The sequence below is a fragment of the Aplidium turbinatum genome, chromosome 13, assembly GCF_918807975.1.
Source record: "Aplidium turbinatum chromosome 13, kaAplTurb1.1, whole genome shotgun sequence".
Lineage (NCBI taxonomy): Eukaryota > Metazoa > Chordata > Ascidiacea > Aplousobranchia > Polyclinidae > Aplidium > Aplidium turbinatum.
In genome coordinates this window covers 21,788,070-21,805,881 of record NC_137484.1, presented here as the reverse complement: position 1 = coordinate 21,805,881, position 17,812 = coordinate 21,788,070, and the positions used below count along the sequence as shown (strand labels likewise).

The following is a 17,812-nucleotide window of genomic DNA, read 5'->3' as shown; positions in this document are numbered from 1 at the left end:
GTAGCCTAATTATAATTGCCGTTTTTACATCGTTAAACGTTGAAATCGTGCAGAAAGGAATAAAAATAAAATGTTTGAACTATTAAATTAAAATTTGTTATGTCAGTTCAGTTGTTTTTATTTTTGATCATGATATCAAAACCAATACACCTCAACATAACAAAGGTGTAGAAAAAGGAAGAACCGACAAAACGCGAACGTTAAAACGTGCTTGTGACCAAAGTAAGTTATTGAGTTGAAATAAATTTGGCACGGTTGCAACACCTTCAGAAAAATTTAAGAAATGAAGGAAAAATAAAAAAAAGAAATTGTTACAAAAAAAAATCATGTTTAATGTCTATAAGTTAGTACTTTTGAATAGTTAAAATGTTTAGTTTGGATCAACAAATGTGTGGCCTACAGCTTGGATTGAAAGGAAATTATCAGGTACCGTAGCCTAGTTCGGAATGGCCCGTTTCGGTGAGTCCGATTCCCTATTCGGTGATTTTTTGAATTTTCTTTTTAAATTATGGGGTACTGTAGCCTAATTATCATTGCCGTTTTAGGGTTAGGGGTCAGGAGTTAGGAACTCACCGAATTGGACTCACCGAATAGTAGCAGACCCAGCCTAGTTATCCCAACCAGCAAAAACTGCCGTCTTATATCATTTTAACGTCGCTAAACGTTGAAATCGTGTAGAAAAGAGAACTTTGCTGACTAGGATACGTTGAAACAAGAACCCATTTAGCCTAACAGTTCATTTGTACATTGATTCAACGTCTAAAAACATTATCTTAAAAATGCATAATCTTAAAAATGCAACGTATCGAAGGGCTTCTGTGAATGTTTCTCAGTTTCAACGTATCCTAGTCATCAAAGTTCTCTTTTCTACACGATTTCAACGTTAAAACGATAGGCCACACATTTGGTTAGCCTTTTCATTCTGTTACTACAATGTAAAAATGAACTGTTAGGCTAACTGGGTTCTTGGAACAAATTTTTGCTGGTAGGGATAACTAGTCTACGGTACCCAATAATTTCCTTTCAATCCAAGCTGTAGGCCACACATTTGTTGATCCAAACTAATCATTTTAACTATTAAAAAGTACTAACTTATAGATATAAACATAATTTTTTTTTTGTAACGTTTTATTTTTTTATTTTCCCTTCATATCTTAAATTTTTCTGAAGGTGTTGCGACCGTGCCAAATTTCTTTCAACTCAATAACTTACTTCGGTCACAAGCACGTTTTAACGTTCGCGTTTTGTCGCTTCTACCTTAAAAACAACTGAACGGACATGACGAATTCAATCACGTTTTAGCGTTCGCGTATTAACGCTTCTACCTTTGCTATGTTGACGTGTATTGTTTTTGATATGATGGTGAGAAATAAAAACAACTGAACTGACAAATTTTAATTTTATAGTTCAAACATTTTATTTTTATTCCCTTCTGCATGTTCAGCGACGTTAAAACGATGTGAAGACAGGTACCCGATAATTCCTACTACGGTACCCAATAATTCCCTTTCAAAAATAAAATTTCAAAAACTTGCCGAATAGGGCACTCGCCGAAAAAGGCTCTCGCTGAATAGGACACTCGCCGAATCGGATTAGCCGAATCGGACTCACCGAAACGGGCCAGTCCATAGGAAAAGATTGAGAGAAAAAATTCAAAAAAGCCGAAGTCGCTGATCGGAGTTTCCGCAAATAAACAAACTGAAAAGATCGAGAGAAAAAATTAGAACAAAGCCGAAGTTGCTGATCGCAGTTTCTGTTTTTCCGCAGTTTCCGCAAACATTTTAAAATTTCCAGTAATGATCCCAAGAGTTTGCCGAAGAGTTTTGCTGTGCTGTTTCCACAAACATTTAAAAAAAGGTTAGGGTTTAGGTTGAGATCGGAGTTTCCGCACACACTTTAAAATTTCCGGTAATGATCCTGAAAGTTTTTGTTTGTTTGCGGAAACTATGATCAGCGACTTCAGCTTTGTGCTATTTTTTCTCTCTCAATCTTTTCAGAGGGAAAATTTTAAAATGTTTGCGGAAACTGCAATCAGCGACTTCGGCTTTTTTTAATTTTTTCTCTTGATTTTTTCAGGGTACGACAAACTAGGTTGCATCCAGAGATGTATGTATATGCGGCAAATTCTACGCCGCAGACTTGCGGCATAGACTTTTTGTTTAAGCTAACGGCCACATTTTTTTGGATAGTTGTCGCTTGAGGTTACGCCGTAAAGTTTTCGTGGTTTTTTTAGCGCATAGCGTCAACGCATACTTTTTAATGTATTTTTTTCGCTACAACACGCTAATACCTTCCAGCGCTGCAGTTGAAAGAATGTTTTCAATGGGCAAAGACATATTGAAACCAAAATACAGCAAAATGTCAGATGAACACTTTCAGATGCTTGTGTTTTTTTGTGGAAATTCAAAATAAAACTTGTTTGTTTCGAGTGGTTTATACCGTGTGAATGTTTGGCACCTAGCAAACAAAATGAGTTTACGCTAGTGTATGCGCTGACGCCGCCAACTTTTTTTACAAGTTACGTTGACGTATACGGCGTATGGTTTTTCGAACGTTGGCATTTATGCTGACAAACAAAATGAGTTTATGCTAGTGTATGCGCTGACGCCGCCAACTTTTTATACAAGTTACGTTGACGCATACGGCGTATGGTTTTTTGAACGTTGGCATAAGCTCTGATAGGCCTTGCTTAATCACAGAAAAAATAAAGGGGATTAGAGGCCTACACCGTAAATATAGCCATTCCATACAAAAAAGGAAGTGGCTATTTTTCCACACTTAATGCCATGATTACAATCAGGTGCTGCCAGAGTTAGGATTAAAGTTAGGAAAGGTTAAGGTAAGGGTTAGAGTTAGGAATAAGATTAGGGTTTTGATCTTTGCCCGGGACTAAAAAAAATTTCCAAAATACAAGTTTTTCTTTTCAACAGCATTAAACTTTTCTCAAATTAGGGCAGAAGTCTTTATCTGGAAACACAATTGAGGCTATTATTACACTATATAGTGTAAATATAGCCACAGCCGACAAAAAAGTTTCTGCGGCACTCTTATTACACATATGCATCAGTTGCATCACCTTGTTGACGACTTCATAGCACGAAAAACTTTACTTTAAAGTTTAAAAAATGTGTTTAAGGTAAAATTGTAATAGCACAATTTACACACTTCACATTGTATTTTTTGATCGATTTCAATCTAAGACATCACGGCGTTTTTGACGAGGGAAGAAACTTCTGGGTGCAACCTAGTTTGTACCCTGAAAAGATCGAGAGAAAAAATTCAAAAAAGCCGAAGTTGCTGTTTGGAGTTTCCGCAAACAAACTGAAAAGATCGATAAAAAAATAAAACAAAGCCGAAGTTGCTGATCGTAGTTTCCGTTTTTCCGCAAACATTTTAAAATTTCCGGTACTGTAATGATCCCAAGAGTTTGCCGAAGTCGCTGATCGCAGTTTCCGCAAACATTTTCAAAGGGTTAGGGTTGAGATCGGAGTTTTTGCAAACATTTTAAAATTTCCGGTAATGATCCTGAGAGTTTTTGTCTGTTTGCGAAAACTACGATCAGCGCCTTCGGCTTTGTTTAATTTTTTCTCTCTATCTTTTCAGGGTACGAACTGTTCAGGGTACAAACTAGGTTGCATCCGAAACTTGTACATTAGCTCTAAAACAAGCTTCTTTGATTTTGCCTATTTACTAAAACTGGGCAGAGTTGCCAGATTGGGCTACTTATCGCGAATTGGGCTACTTTTAATTCGCTTCGCGACTTGAATTTGAAGGTTTGCGATTTTTTGAAATTTGCGACTTTTTGGGCTACTTTTTACTTCCCAATGCCTAACAAAGATGAAAGTGGAAAGAATCACAAAATAATCGACTTGCATCACATCTCTCACTTTGGAGCGTTTTTACGTTTTTTCTCTTCTGTCTTATTTTGGTAAAAATGGCGTGATGACCCCTTCCATGTGTACTGTTCCTAGCCAATGAGCGAGTAGCGTCTTGCTGAGTTTTACCCAGTTGGCCTTGGCCGAGTCGAACTCGAGTATTGGCTATTGTCGCCTCACTATCAGCATCTAGATATATGCGTTTGTTGTAATAAGGCAGAAGTTTCCCAGGGGGTTTTGTAAGTAGTTGCTATTGATAGATTAGACTTAGAGTGTGAATTTTGTGATAGACTTATTTTTTGTGGTTAAGATTTGGGTTTAAGTTTGAATTAGTAAACTTTAAACAAGATATGTACGGTATTGTTTAATTAGACAAAGACTAGAGGTGTAATGGGTAGTAATGTAGCAAATCTTACTAGCCCAATGGAGGCTAGCTGTGACAGTCTTTTAATATTTTAAGTCAGCAACAATGGTAGCACAATAAAGTTAATTGAGTGACGTTAAAACCAATTTTGTGACCAGTTTTCCTCTGGTTAGCGCTACCAACTAAACTCTTCTAGTTGCTATTGATAGATTAGACTTAGAGTGTGAATTTTGTGATAGACTTATTTTTTGTGGTTAAGATTTGGGTTTAAGTTTGAATTAGTAAACTTTAAACAAGATATGTACGGTATTGTTTAATTAGACAAAGACTAGAGGTGTAATGGGTAGTAATGTAGCAAATCTTACTAGCCCAATGGAGGCTAGCTGTGACAGTCTTTTAATATTTTAAGTCAGCAACAATGGTAGCACAATAAAGTTAATTGAGTGACGTTAAAACCAATTTTGTGACCAGTTTTCCTCTGGTTAGCGCTACCAACTAAACTCTTCTCGTTAATCTTTGTTGTGCTACCATCATTGCTCACTTTCTTCTGTGTTTTAAACCTTACAATATATATCCATTTTCAACTTGCCATGAACAAAACTGTCTAGATCACATATACTGGTATTCATAGAGATATTTGATAGTAATGAATATTTCAATGAGCACAATTATGCAGCACTACCTAGATATGAATGCATAAATAACTCTTAACTCCGTGAGGTTTGTCATTGCCATGTGGGTATTGTAAGATGGATGCAACCTAGTTCGTACCCTGAACAGTTCGGACCCTCAGTTTGTACCCTAAAAAGATCGAAAGAAAAAATTAAAAAAAGCGGAAGTCGCTGATCGCAGTTTCCGCAAACATTTTAAAATTTTCCCCCTGAAAAGATCGAGAGAAAGATAGCACAAGGCCGAAGTCGCTGATCGCAGTTTCCGCTAACCTTAACCATAGGCTAATCTATGCTCTAACCCTAACCCTCGCTGATCGCAGTTTCCGCAAACATTTTCCGTAGATTCCGCTAACCGCAGTTTCCGCTAACCTTTACCCTAACTCTAACCATAGAATAATCTATGCTCTAACCCTAACCCTCGCTGATCGCAGTTTCCGAAAACATTTTTCCGCAGTTTCCGCTAACCTTTACCCTAACCCTAACTATAGAGCAATCTATGCTCTAACCCTAACACTCGCTTATCGCAGTTTCCGCTAACCTTTACCCTAACTATAGAGCAATCTATGCTCTAACCCTAACCCTCGCTGATCGCAGTTTCCGCAAACATTTTTCAGCAGTTTTGCTAACCGCAGTTTCGGCTAACCCTAACTCTAATCATCGAGTAATCTATGCTCTGCTCTAACCCTCGCTGATCGCAGTTTCCGCAAATATTTTTCCGCAGTTCCGCGGTTTCCGCTAACCCTAACCCTCGAGTTTGTTTGCGGAAACTCCGATCAGCGACTTCGGCTTTGTGCTATTAAACTGCGATTAGCGACTTCGGCTTTTTTTAATTTTTTCTCTCGATCTTTTCAGGGTACGAACTGAGGGTCCGAACTGTTCAGGGTACGAACTAGGTTGCACCCTTGTAAGATTTATGTTGACATTTTTGTGTTATATATCATACATCACTTAGTGGTATTGTAAAACAATCAATAGACTTTTTTTTTTTAGTACTCGTATAGGTTTCATTAAAACAATTAACAGTATTGGTGTTCATTTCTTGGTCTGTTGGTGTAAGCATTATTTTGCATATATTTCTGCTCTTGTATAATATCAAGTTCTTGTGATCTTTCCGATTACTGACTGTCAATACTGTAGCCTATAATCTTTTTTCTGTTTAGGTAATTTAAGGTTGTACAGTTTAATTGTACAGTAGGAACTGATATACAATGCAATATCTTACAATTGGGACATGTTGGAAAATTATGCAACATACCGTACAAAATACAGTTTTCTTTGAAAGAAAAACATCGCGCAGAAATTGGGCTACTTTCAAATCCATTTTGCTACTTTTTATAAAAAAAATCTGGCAAGCCTGAAACTGGGAAGCATGCTGCATTACAGTATAACTGCACATACATTTTTCTTGATCACACGTATATTTTTCAGTCCCCAATGAGATTGCGTGCATGATTGTGCAAGTGCGCAATAAGAGCGTTATACTGTAGATTTAAAAAAATGCATGTAACGGCTATATGTATGATGCTGTAGATATAGCCACTTCCTAAAATCTAATTGTTAAAGTTGTTAGAACTTGCTGGAATTTGAGAATTTTGAAAGGAGGAAGTGACCTCGTCAGCTGTATGAAGTTAGACATGTATGAAGTTTTTACTCATTCAGTTATTTTTTGTCATCAATAGCGTCCAGGACAAAAAAGATAACACTAACATGATAATGGGGATGCCGCAACCCTCAGTAACTGAAACGTTACCGGATTAAAACTGATCTATACACATTACACACACACAAAGGGCCTACACTACAGGAATAAAACTAACCTTGAGTGCAGAGATAATGTAGGCCTACCGGTAGTTCATGGAAACTTTGCCTCTACTTACTTTATATTATATTATCAGTCTATCACAATAAAATAAGCCTAAATCTAACGATAACTCAAAACAATTCTTCTAAAATGTAAAATTGCACCTCTCCTTCACAACTTTTTGTACATAAAAAAAATGCCTTACGAAAATACTGAATCTAAGACTACCACAGCTGTAACATAAACATTCTATTTCCGGTGGCCTATGGTAAGAAATCCTTACAATGCATGTTTCTTAGCATAGAAATTACATAACACTTTTCCCGTGACAGGTAGTCTTGATTCCCTAAAAAACAATTTGGAAGCGGACTATCACTTTGTTTGTGGATGAACTTGGCCTACACTGCCAAGGATAAATCAACACATTTGATTTTCTCGCGCTTTCAGATAACAGTTCCGTTGTGTAGTAACAAAAAACTTGAAAAAGGTCACTTGCTACTCGCTGTAGCGAACATAGGAGTCAATGACGTAACTTTCCCTCGTGACAAACACGAAACCAAAAATTGCGCAATCTCTTGCCTCCATGAGTAGGCAAGTAATCAACAACAACAGAAACACGCAATATCACTATTCAGTAAAGATTTGACCCACTGTACAATGTCATGAAAGTTATTCAAACAAGTTTACTTTTTGGCAGTTGTTAGAAAGATGTCTCATATAATTCTTACAAATGACGTAGGCTAAAAGCTGGCAAGTTTCAATCACGTAGCGAGGCAAAAGGCTTCCACATTTTTGAAATTGTGAATAAATGATGTTGCCAAATTGAATAACTACCAACAGTTTTTGAATAGACTACAAATAAGTAACTGTCTACGACAGGGGTCACCAACCTTTTTTGCATGCGGGCCACGTTGGCACTAAGGAGAGCTGTGGCGGGCCGCACTAATAAAATGTTAGGTAGGTTGACTCTTATGCTAGAAAAGAACGCATTTTGTACCCAGATTGGCTTCCTTGCCTTCCCGTCCACTTAATCCAAATCTTCAACTACCAGGTGTAAACCTGGATACGACAAACAAAAAAATCAGAATATTCATCGCCAAGCAAGAGTGGAGTTGTCACTTCGCTTCACAAAAGATATTTTGCAATTAGCAGTTTCAGTAAACAAGGAAATGTTTGACACATCGCAATATAGGCAACAATAGTGACCTGCAAACATATCAGCAAAAAATAGGCTCCAATAACAGGGAAAAATAAACCAGGCAACCATGAAACAAACGCTTGTGGAAATCACCCAAAAATTGTAATTCTATCGTAATTCTTGAACAGTCTTCCCTCTAAAAAAGCAATGAGCTGGTTTTCATCCTTTTTGTGAGAGTCTATAAAACCGTCTTTCTTTGAATTTTGACAATTGTCACTTGCGGTGTTTATCAGCGTGGCAAGAATTGTTGATTAACAACATTTTGCAGGACTTGCTTCGGCAGTACATATACTAAAATTGGAACGATACAGAGATGATTAGCATGGCCCCTGCGCAAGGATAACACGCAAAATCGTGAAGCGTTCCATATAAAAAAAACATTTTGCAGTTCTAAGCTAAATATTTTCATAATACAATCAGAAAAAGTCTTTAAATTCATACGGTAGGCTATATAATATTTTGCCAATTCATTATAAATTGAGTTGGCACACCGACCTAATTTTCCAACAAAAACTGGCATAAAGAGAACACTGCTCGTGAAACACAATAACGGTGAAACCCACACTAGTGTTTACATGACATTTGCAAACTTAAAATATGCAACCCTATTTTATTTATTATTATGATTTATTTGCATCAGGCACTAAACAGACAGGCCCATATTCATAAACACAACACAAGTCACAGAACACACAAGGTTACATATATAAGCAAAACCTATGCGTACATAGTAGGGACGGTACATTACGGGACGCGCAACTCCGTTGTTCCTTCAACATTAGAAGGGTCAATTGTCAATTTGACATTTTTTTACGCTTTACTGCAGGCTTGCTTTCTACTAAAAACCTTAAATTACTTTAAAACCAACTTAACTCTTCTTATATAGGCTAACCCATAAAAAGTAAAATATTTTGTAAATTAGAAAAAAACGTAACCCTTCTAGTGTTGCGGATAAGCCAAAAGCGGATGAAGTTTCGCATCGCTATGATCTACAATCCCTAGTACATAGTCACGTTATAGTGAGACGCATAGTCAGAAGAAGCATAACACTCTGAGGTAAAAACTGCAACTAACCACTTGTTAGATGAGACCTGACAGCGGTTGACAAAATTAAATATACGATTTCGGAATAGGGCATGAAACGTAGGAATATGATGGTACGTCTGAATACTACTAATGCTAACACGCCTCGGTAATTTATGCAATGTTCGAAATGCATTATTGTAAGCCACACACAATTTATTCATACTTGAGGATAAATATCTGGCCCACAGTTGACTGGAGTACATAGGTAAACAAAACGTGCGAAATAGTAGCCTACATTCATTACAGCGGAAGAGCAGTTAGAAAAGCGTGAACGTAGCATGTTCGCTGTACAATATAAAGCTCTAACTTGGCGGCCCTATGCTCACAGACAATTTCGAAATTCGAAAACAGACATTTTAATCAACCACTGGAACAGTGTGGCTGGACATCGCATTGGAATAACTTTAAGCAACCCCCACCTAGAACTATAATCTGATTGGTATAGGTCGGTGGAAGGTGGAATCGTATGCAAAGCAAAAATATGCTTCCCGGAAAGTATTTTTTGCCTTCGTGCTCTTTAACTCCTCAAGAAAAGTATTTTTGGTTATACTTGTACGCTGATACCTTCCGCGGGCCGCAGCGATACAGCGTGGCGGGCCGCATGCGGCCCGCGGGCCGCCATTTGGTGACCCCTGGTCTACGAGATTCATAAACAGCTGTGGCCTGTGAAGCATCGAATCATATGTAAAGCAATGCAAAAAAACAAACACCGTAACGCTTTGAACCTCATGCACTTTGTTTGTATTTATCTCCCGACTTTTCTGTTTGACATAATTCCTCTCAATTAAATTTATTTTTCTTTGTCAGAATACAAAAGAAATTATATTGCGGAAAAGAAATAGAGTAACAAAACCAACAAAAGGTGGCAAAACCTTAATGGTTTAGGACGTACATGAAAAGATCTTGTGCATCGATAAGAATAGTTAGCAGTGCCGGATTAAGGGTCTGCAGGCCTGTAGGCACATTTTATAAGTGGCCCGAAAATCAGGGTTGCCAACTAAAAAATTTGAATTATCAGTGTTACCAAATCATTGTCACAAAGATCGTTGTTGCAACTATAACCAGTGATGTACGCGTACACAAAGAATATTGACGCCGTCAGCGTAAACGCAAACGTTCAAAAAACCATACGCCGTATGCGTCAACGTAACTTGTAAAAAAAGTTGGCGGCGTCAGCGCATACACTAGCGCAGCGTTTCTCAAAGTGGGCGAAATCGCCCCCTGAGGGCGATTTCGAGCGCCAGGGGGGCGAAAAAATCAAAGGGGGCGATCGGGGGACGAAAACACTCGAAGGGGGCGAATTTATCAAACCACCAATAACAGTCCAACGCGCAAACCATTTACTGCAAATGGATGAATCCAACTTGACCGACAATTTATCCCTGCTGCTGCTTGGATATGTGCGTTTTGTTCATAATATGAGAATATACAGAAATGATTTTACGCTCAGTCTTCCTACAGATATTCGGGCATCAAGCATCTTTAATGCAGTGAAAAACTTCTACGAAGAGAAGGGGATTCCACTGATGAATATTCTACAATGCGCTACTGATGGTGCTCAGGCAATGGTTGCAAAGCATCGAGGGTTCATTGCGCTGATGAAAAGAGCAATTCCTGGACTTATTGCAATACATTCGAGTAATGGGTAGTACCAAATTTAAGTCATAAATAGAGTAGACAACCGGAAACAGACATTGCAGTCGGCTGCAGCGTGGGTCAGGTGTACGTCGGAAGGCGTAGACCGATGCATAGGGCTCAAGCCCGCTTTCCCACAATGCAAGATAAAGATAATAAAAACAAACAAACAAACATTGTGTAATTTACCATCAGCATTTGGTTGCCCGTAATCTCAGTCCCGAACTGCATGAATCACTGAATATTGTGATCAAATGCGTCAACAAGATAAAAGCGCAGGTCAAAATGTCTTAACTCAGTTTCCCAATTTGAGCGAGAGTGTTATTACAGAAGAACAACGGCAAAAATACTGGTCACATTTAGACATGCTTCATAAAGACATGAAACTTTGTTTTGCAGGTTTCGTGGACCTCCATGTTCCAAACTGGGTGGTACTGGTACAACCATTTTCTACCGAACCTACAGACGTAGGCTACTATAGAAGTGGAGCTTCAAAAGAAGTTCATTGATATGCAAACAGATGATGAATCAAGAGTGAAATTCAGAAATGATCGATACGATTTGTTTTGGTGCCAGGTTGCTGGCAAATATGGGCTTCTCTATAGGCTAAAGAAGCTAGAATGTGGATTTTGTCGTTTCCTACATCATATGGTTGAAAAGGGGTTTTCGGCTGTGACATCGATGCTTTCAAAGCAAAGGAATCGCTTGCTAGTTCATAAATGTGATGATCTTCGACTCTATCTTGCGAAGATGTCGCCAAACATTTCAAAACTTTGTAAAAGTCGCCAAGCTCATCCATCCCATTGAACATTATCACGTTACTGTCAATTTCGTTGATTAAATTCCCAAAACTAAATTTGTCTATCACTCTATTATCAATGTTTATTTTACTTGACAGAATTAGGGGGCAGAATTTTATTTCAATAACGAAAAGGGGGCGATGGACTAAAAAAGTTTGAGAAACACTGCACCAATCCCTGCACTGCACTAGCGTAAACTCATTTTGTTTGCTAGGTGCCAAACATTCACACGGTATAAACCACTCGAAACAAACAAGTTTTATTTTGAATTTTCACGAATTAACACAAGCATCTGAAAGTGTTCATCTGACATTTTGCTGCGTTTTGGTTTCAATATGTCTTTGCCCATTGAAAACATTCTTTCAACTGCAGCGCTGGAAGGTATTGGCGTGTTGTAGCGAAAAAAAAAACATTAAAAAGTATGCATTGACGCTATGCGCTAAAAAACACGAAAACTTTACGGCGTAGCCTCAAGTGACAACTATTCAAAAAAAGTCTATAGGCTACACCGCAAGTCTACGGCATAGAATTTGCGCGTATACGTACATCCCTGACTATAACACAGGGTACCGTCTACCGTGCAAAAACTTGGTCATATATGCCTAACTAAATAGCAACTTTGCCAGTTTTTGCGATTGAAAACGCGTTAACTAGTTTTTGGAGGTCAATCTTACGGAGTAGATCGTTTTCAATACACAGAAGTGCCAGTGTATCAAGACGTTGTTGACACTTTGTTGATGTGTCAACATTGTGAAAAACAGAGCTAGAAATAAATACTTATTAGTTTAGAAAATAATTATTTTGAAAACATGACTAAATTTCCATTGGTTTTAAAGTGGCCTGGATTTTTGACTGGCCTGTAGGCACGTGCCTACTTTGCCTAATGGTTAATCCGGCACTGATAGTTAGGCCAGGGATATCTATAACTAGTTATAGATATTTCAAGGGCCGTTGACAGGGTTTTTCGGGCCCGGTACCAATTTATTTTCGAGCCCCCTTCATCAACAATGTTATGAATATAAAGGTTGTGTACAAACTTATATTGATGTGCTGTTAAAATGAGAATGACACTTATGCCGTTCAAAGTAGAAAATTAAGAAAAATATCATTTATATATGTGGCGCCCGACAGCTAATTTTCTCTGACGCAACGCGCGTCACTGTGACGTCATGTCGAAATCCAGAATCTTCCTTTCCGATCAACAAATACCGCATACTTTCGAAATGCAGTCTTGTAATCAATCTTTGCATTGTGCCTGAATCGCAGTAGGCTACCACTGTATTTCATCGACTAGTGAATCCACCGTTTAGATCAGGGGTCACCAACTGGCGGCCCGCGGGACGCATGCGGCCCACCACGCTGTAATGTGCGGCCCGCGAAAGGTATCAGCATACAAGTAGGCTATAACCAAAAAAACTTTTCTTGAGGAATTAAAGAGCATGAAGGCAAAAAATACTTTCCCGGAAGCATATTTTCGCTTTGCATACGATTCCGCCGACCGACCAATCAGATTGTAGTTCTAGGTGGGGAACGCTTAAAGTTATTCCAATGCGATGTCCACTGTCCAGCCACACTGTCCTAGTGGTTGATTAAAACGTATATTTTCGAATTTGTCTATGAGCATAGGGTTGCTTATTTTAAGTAATTTGTAAATGTCATGTAAACATAGTGTGCGTTTCACCGTTAATATTGTGTTTCATGAGCATTGAGCAAATCCCTTTATGCAAGTTTTTGTTGGCAAAATAGGTCGGTGTGCCAACTGAATTTATAATAAATTGGCAAAATATTATATATAAACTTAAAGACTTTTTTTGGTTGTAATACGAAAATATTTAGCTTTGTAGGATTGCAAAATGTTGTTAATCAACAATTCTTGCCATGCTGATAAGCACCTTAAGTGACAGTTGTCTAATAATCGAAGAAAGACGGTTTTAGAGAGAACACTGTTCATGAGTTACCGAAAGAAACGTTTTTTTTGGTGATTACCACAAGCGTTTGTTTCATGGTGCTTGGTTTCTTTCTCCCTGTTATTGGAGCCTATTTTTCGCTGATATGTTTGCAGGTCACTATTGTTGCCTGTATTGCGATGTGTCAAACATTTCCTTGTTTACTGAACCTGTTAATTGCAAGATATCTTTTGTGAAGCGAAGTGACAACACCACTCTTGCTTGGCGATGAATATTCTAATGAAACCGCTATAGCCTCGTTACAATTGCGCAAAACAAGTGGCCTCGTTTATTAGATATTGTTAAAGAAAGTCAAGAGTGTCGACTAATTTTGTTGCTGCGGTAATCTAAGATAAATATTAAGAACATGTCACGCTGGATACTGGGTACGAAATGCGTTCTTTCTAGCATAAGAGTCAACCTACCTAAAATTTTATTAGTGCGGCCCGCCACAGCTCTCTTTAGTGCTAAAGTGGCCCGCATGTAAAAAAGGTTGGTGACCCCTGGTTTAGATGATCGCATGTAGAATTGGCAATGGCTGTGGATGCGCCTCTCCAATTTAAACTAGAGTTCCTTTTAAGAAACTGCAACTATGATCCTTCACTTACTTACTATACCTTACTATACTATTCGAGAAGTCGTAGACGCCGTTTCCTTTACCCAAAGTTGAAGTTCTTTTTGTTATCATGGAGTTTCTAATGTAGCCTATAGTACGCCAGCATGCTAGTATTTCAGTAGCGGGATTGTTAATAGTTCGGTGTTCTCTATTGTGCTATGTTTGGATTTCTGTTCTTCTGAAACTAGCAGTCAAGTTAATAAACAACGCAGTCTTAAAGGATTTTATCTTGTGGTCAAGTACTATTCGGTCAACTAGTCAATAAAATAGGCAGTGAAGAAGACTATCGTGTCCTGGTCATTCCTCGCCAGTTCTGATCTCGGTTCTGCCCAGGAATGTCGCTGTCAGCACGGACGGCTGCATATGAGCGCGCGTGCTAACTACCGCGTTAGGCTACAATATTACTATATTCTCAAAGGCATGTTGGCGCTGTTGGTAGCCTGTAATGCAGTAGCTTGCTCTTGTTTGTAGTGTCAGTCTTGTCAGATGTAGAGCTTTTTGTTATTCTGTGCTCGATCAAACCCGATATGCCAAAGCATGGTCGTTTAACAAACCTTGCATAATCTTAAAATTTCTCCAACAGCAAAACTTACTATTTCTATCTAGCGGTTGCTTTTTTAAACTTTTATTTGTCACATGGCGCTAGAGTATCACTTCCCGATTCCATTGATGTTTTACTTGTCATTCTAGGTTCACCAGAAGAGAACTTACAGCAAAGTTAGTGCAGACGGCCAGAAAGTTTTCAATTTGATTTGGGAAAGGTTTTTGGCCTCAGTCAAACATTTGCTGATTGCTGAAATCTGAAAAGCGGTTTTGGTCTAATTTTTGTGCAGAAATAGGGATAGCAATCTTCTTACCTGTGCCATTTCAGTTTTTGAGTCTTACTTTTTCGTTTGAGCTTCTGGGGCCGATATTTTACTGTTTTACCATTTCGATGCACTTCGAGAATGCTATGAAGAGCAGCCAATTTTTGATTTCATCATTCAAGACACGCCGTTTACCTTGGTTTTGTTTGGACACGTTTACCTTGGTTTTGTTGGTTTGGTTTTGAATCTTTAGCCTATCCTCGGACTGACAAGGCCTTGATAGGTTATTTCTGGTAGTTTCGCATACTTGTAGCCACTAGCGTACGCAGGGGGGGCATTGGGCCATGCCCCCCCCCCCTTAAAATTGTTTTAGTAGTTAACGACGTAGATTAAGGCATTTAATATGTTTTGGATTGCACTGTCAAAGCAATTAACAATGTTGTTTTATAGACTAAGCCAATACGAAATACATGGCCCAATCTACCTACCCCACCCCAGGTATGCCAATGTAGCATAGTGTTCTGTAAGCCTGTTATGGTGAGAAGGAAATGGATAAAGTCTAAACTAAAACCATACTGGGATATCATGAAGACGTCTGGGATATCAATGGCCAGTGGCGTAGCCAGGGGGGGTTTGGGGATTACAACTCCCCTTTTGGCACGCCTGTGACGTCACGATATTGGGAATGATGCTTTCAGTCTAAAAAAATTGCCTAATTTTAAACAAAACTGCATTAAAAGAGCGAGTTTTGCCAATACCAAACATCTCAGCCAGGAATTAGCAACAAGAAAACATAGAGACTTAATTAGCTTTATTTCCAAAAAATGCCGAAGAAAACAGGATCTTATCCTTTTGCTATGCCACCTGACAGCACCATTTTACAGGAATATTCATATAGGCCTACTCACATTTTTGTTAAAAATGCTCTCAGAATGCACCAATTTCAAAGTAATTTTTCAAAAATTTCTGGGGGAGGCCACCCAGACCCCCGGCCGCTGGGTGTCGTCTTAGGCGAAAACGCAGTCGGGCTTCACCCGCCGGACGTCAAACCCCCCCTTTCAAAATTCCTGGCTACGCTACTGTCAATGCCCCCCCCCCCCCCTTGAGAAAATCCTGCGTACGCCACTGCTTGTAGCTATAAAGGCTCTTAATTGGCGCAGGACTGGTTACCGAGATTGACAGAGTGAAGTTTCCGATTGTTGAAAGCATGGGCTCCGTTAGAGGGAGGCCGCGGGGGGTGATTACCCCCCACCAATCAGAGTGGGGGTAACCAATGCAAAATTACCCCCCCCCCCCACTAATGTAGAGACAAAAATTTAATTTTTGATATATTTTTTACTTTTGTGTTTGATTTTCATGTTTTTGTTTTGTTGCACAACTTTTGAGGTTTTTGCTTGAAAACTCCGACTCGCAAGACAATGCCAAACCACAGTCATCATCGTTGATCATCACACATCGTTCCCGCCCCTGCTTAAATTACCCCCCCCACCACTCTCACGAAGTGTCCGGAGCCCCTGGTTGAAAGGTAGGCACTTTAACGTATTACACTTTCCCAATGCAGTAACGCAATCATGCGTGACATATGACATCACTGATGTTTGAAACCACCTGATTGCAGCCAAAGATTCTCTTTGTTCTCACTTCAGTTAAAGAAAAAATAAAGGCAGGAAGTGGGAATCAAATCCAAGTAATCGAAATGACTAGCCTATATCTCTTGCCCAAACTCCAATTTACTAGGCTACGCTGGTGACGGCGATTCGTTCACTTGGTTTAGCTTGTATCAAAAAGCTTTCGAAAAGAACGCTCACAATATCACGTGCTGAGCTACATGACTGCAATCAGATGATTGTGTTATTGCTTTGGGAAAGTGTACGGTAATACGTTAAAGTATTACACGCCTGCCCTTTTTGAAATGTTGTTGCTTGGGAATTATTCCATCCACTAGTTGCTGCTGAATAGAGAGCAGTCCTCAGAATGTGTTGCTCAAGCGCACACCCTGAGAGTCGAAGCAGCACCGCTTCGTCTTGAAGCTTCTTCGTTCATGAAGTCACGCGCTAACCTACTGAACTATCGGGGCCGACCTTCCATTCAGTCAGGAAGGTTACCGTTAAAGACAATGCAATAATCAACTTGTTGATCCAGATTTCGTCTACAGCCGGTGGTTGAAGATTTAGATTAAGGGAACGTTCAAATATTACGTAACGCTTTTTTTCCGAATTTTTGACCCCCCCTTCCCATGTAACGCCAACGCAACGTTTTTTCAACCCCTCCCTCCCCCGATGTGACGCTAACGTAACGCTTTGCATAAACCCCCCCTTCCTCCTCGAAGGCGTTACGTAATATTTGAACGTTCCCTAAGTGGTTGATTGGTTTTGAATCTTTATCCTCGGACTGAAAAAGCTTTGATAGGTTATTTCTGGTTGTTTCGCATACTTGTAGAGGCTTTTACGCAGGGCCGGTTACCGAGATTGGCAGAGTGAAGTTTTCCGATTGTTGTCGGGGAATTATTTCATCCATTCGGTGCCGCTGAATGGAGAACAGTCCTTAGAATGAGTTGCTCAAGCACACACCCCGAGAGTCGAACCAACGCAGCTTGATCTTGAAGCTTCTTTGTTCACGAAGTCCGCCCGTTAGCTCAGTGGTTACGCGCCTGGCTCAAAAAGACTTCATACGCTGTGGAGCCCTTACTTGTTTGCAGTAGCGTAGCCAGGAATTTTGAAAGGGGGGGGGGGTTGACGACCCAGCGGCGGGGGGGTCTGGGGGGCCTCCCCCAGAAAATTTTGAAAAATTACTTTGAATTTGGTGCATTCTGAGAGCATTTTCAACAAAAATGTGGTCACGAATATTCCTGTAAAATGGGTCTCTACGTTTTCTTGTTGCTAATTCCTGGCTGAGATGTTTGGTATTGGCAAAACTTGCTCTTTTAATGCAATTTGTTTAAAATTAGGCAATTTTTTTAGGCTGAAAGCATCATTCTCAATATCGTGACGTCACACGTGTGCCAAAGGGGGGGG

General features: G+C 39.4%; 1 non-coding gene across 1 annotated transcript; it reads left to right on the top strand.

Annotated features, from left to right (window-relative positions):
- Positions 1-8,176: 8,176 nt before the first annotated feature.
- LOC145782648 (U6 spliceosomal RNA) lies at positions 8,177-8,283 on the top strand. The gene has a single exon (XR_014290874.1). It is a non-coding gene; the product is annotated as a U6 spliceosomal RNA (small nuclear RNA).
- The last annotated feature ends 9,529 nt before the right edge of the window (positions 8,284-17,812 follow it).